The sequence below is a fragment of the Equus caballus genome, chromosome 14 (assembly GCF_041296265.1).
Source record: "Equus caballus isolate H_3958 breed thoroughbred chromosome 14, TB-T2T, whole genome shotgun sequence".
Classification (NCBI taxonomy): domain Eukaryota; kingdom Metazoa; phylum Chordata; class Mammalia; order Perissodactyla; family Equidae; genus Equus; species Equus caballus.
The window spans coordinates 48,382,006-48,385,300 of NC_091697.1; the positions used below are offsets into that span (position 1 = coordinate 48,382,006).

At 37.2% G+C, this 3,295-nt stretch overlaps 1 non-coding gene across 1 annotated transcript; it reads right to left on the minus strand.

Moving 5' to 3' along the window:
• Positions 1 to 359: 359 nt before the first annotated feature.
• Positions 360 to 428, minus strand: MIR9158 (microRNA mir-9158). Its single transcript, NR_128232.1, has one exon. It is a non-coding gene; the product is annotated as a microRNA mir-9158 (primary transcript).
• Between the last annotated feature and the right edge of the window lie 2,867 nt (positions 429 to 3,295).

Consider the following 3,295-nt stretch of genomic DNA (forward strand, 5'->3'; position numbering starts at 1 on the left):
ATAGAGAGTAGAAAAACAAGAAAAAGGCCAACAAAACTGAGCTAATTTTTTGAAAACATAAACAAAATTGACAAACATTTAGCCAGACTAAGAAAAAAAGAGTGAAGATTCAAAATCAGAAATGAAGGAAGAGATATTACAACTGATGCCACAGAAATAAAAGCGATCATAAGAAGCCACCATGAACAATTGCTCAAAATTGGGTAACCTAGAAGAAATGGATAAACTTCTAGAAACATACAACCTATCAAGTCTGAATCACGAAGAAATAGAAAATATGAGCAAACCAATATCAAATACGGAGACTGAATCAGTAATCAAAAACCTCCAAACAAACCAAAGCTGAGGACAAGATGGCTTCACTAGTGAATTCTACCAAACACTTAAAGAATTAATACCAATCCTGTCAAACTCTTCCATAAAATTGAGGAGAAGGGAACACTTCTAAACTCATTGTGTGAAGCTACCATTACCCTGATCTCAAAGCCAAAGACACTACAAAAATAGAAAATTACAGGTTAATATCCCTGATGAACACAGACGTAAAAATCCTCAACAAAATACTAGTAAATTGAACTTAACAATACATTCAAAGAATAACACACCGTGATCAAGTGGAATTTATCCCTGGGATGCAAGTATGGTTCAACATATGCAATCAATAAATGAGATATACCATATTAACAGAACAAAGGACAGAATCACATGATCATATCAACAAATGCAGACAGTCTTGAACAAAATTTAAAATCCTTTCACGATAAAAATGCTCAACAAACTAGATATAGAAGGAATATACCTCAACATAATAAAGGCTATATACAATATGCCCATTAGCTAACATCACCCTCAACAGTGAAAAATTGGAAGCTTTTCCTCAAAGGTTGAGAACAAGTCAAGAATGCCCACTCCCATGACTTCCATTCAACATGGTACTGGAAGTCCTAGCTAGATCAATTAGGCAGGGGAAAAAAGACATCCAAACTGGAAAGGAAGAAGTAAAATTCTCTCTGTTCACAGATGACGTGATGCTATATGAAGAAAGTCCTAAAAATTCTACACAAAACTGTTAGAACTAATAAAGAAATTTAGCAACTTTACAGGATACAAAGGAACATACAAAACTCAGTTGTGTTTCTACACACTAATGACTGCAAAAAATCCAGATAGGAAATTAAGAAAACAGTCCCATTTACGAGAGCATCAAAAATAGTAAAAACCTTACTTAAAGAAAGACTTGTACAATGAAAACCACAAAGCATTGGTGAAAACAATTAAAAGAGACACAAATAAATGGAAAGACATTCCACATTCATGAATCAAAAGATGTAACATTGTTAAAATGTCTGTACTACCCAAAGTTATCTACAGATTCAATATAATCCCTATCAAAATCCCAATGGTAATTTTGCAGAAATAGAAAAAAAAGATCCTGAAATTCCTATGAAACCACAAAAGGCCCTGAAGAGCCAAAATAATCTTGAGGAAGAACAAAGCTGGAGGTATCACAGTCCCTGACTTTGAAGCATATTACAAAGCTACAGGTTTCAAAACAGTGTGACATTTGCATAAGATAAGCATATAGAGTAGACTAAAGAGCCCATAGTTCATGAAATATGCTTAAGAGGAAATATAGTGCAGCCACTACAAAAACGGATGTAGATATTTATTGACATGGAAAGATATCCATAAAATTTAACTGGAAAATAGAGTGTAAAAATTTATTTATGGGGTCGGCCCAGTGTAATGGTTAAGTTCACACACTCTGCTTCAGCGGCCTGGGGTTCACAGGTTCAGATCCTGGGTGCAGACCTACACACCACTCATCAGGCCATGCTGTGGTGGCATTCCACATACAAAATAGAGGAAGATTGGCACAGACGTTAGCTCAGGGCCACTCTTCCCCAAGCAAAAAAAAAAAAAAAAAAGGAAGATTGGCAACAAATGTTGGCTCAGGGCCAATCTTCCTCACCGCACCCCCCCCAAAAAAAAGTTATAACTAAACCTACAAAAAAGTCTACTTTTATTTTAAAAATTTTATATGTGGAAAGATAAAGGGGAAATTGGAGGAAGGTGGTTAAAATGTACAAACTTCCAGTTATAAGATAAATAAGTACCAGGAGTGTAACGTACAACATGATAGCTGTAGTTCACACTACTGTAGTTTAAAAAAAAAAGGAACATATACGTATTTATTTAAGAAATCTGTAATGTAGACACAAAAATATTAATACTAGTTTTCTCTGGAAGATATAGATGAATACTTTTTTTCTTTACGTTTTTCTGCATTTCCTTATTTGTTGCAATGAATATACGTTACTTTCCAAATTGGGCTTACGTGTGTATGGAGAGTAACAGTCTCATGTGAATAAGATGATCATAGCTTGAAAGCCTGTGAAACGGAGGAGAGATATTATGAAAACTTCCTTGAAATCCTGTTTCACATCCTAGTTGTCAGCTTTGTCTCCCAGCCATCCCTGCCCTTACCTCCAGAGACACGCTCCAGGGATCCTGGGGTCCTGAACCACTCGGTCCCTGGAATATCTGTAGCATTTCATGTTTGTGTGTCTCATATGCACTCACCGTCTTATCATCTGTGGCCTTGAGTCACTAGCTCTCTCTTACATGCCTGTGTTGTGCATTTTTAGCTAATCTGTAAGTTCGTCGAGGACAGGTTTTCACGTCTTGCATGTGGTTTACTCAGCTGCTTAGGGATTTTCAATGTTATTCATTCTGCCCACACTACACTTGTTTTAATTTGTATCTGATTATTCTCTGTTCCTTAACCAGTTGCTGACTTGCACACCTCCATGGTGATGACCACAGTGCTCCCTCCTGCTAGAAAGTCCCCTCCCCTCCCCTTGTCTGCCTGAAAGATTTTTAATGAGCCTTCAAACCCAGCTCAGTTATTGCATCTTCTCTGTAACTTTCCTGGTCACCCCTACTGTGCACCCTCATCTCTGCTCTGAGGTTCCGCGTAGCGTTTGTCACAGTGCATTATAATTATTTATCTAGGTACGCGTGTCCTCCACTAGACTGTCAGCTCTTCGAGAGCAAGGTATTGTGTCCCCTCACATTCCATGCCTTATACACAGTAAGTACTCAGTAAATGTGTGTTGAATTGAATAAGAGTAGAAAGGTACAAAGACTCTGATAGCAATAAGCTAGCCATATTTTAGACCAACGCTTTGCCTCTCTACAATGGGATGCTCTGTATTCCCAGCAATGAATTTAAAAGATGAAATAGTTCTGAGTTCAGAGATTCTCGGGGGAGATAGTAAACATCCTAGTTTTC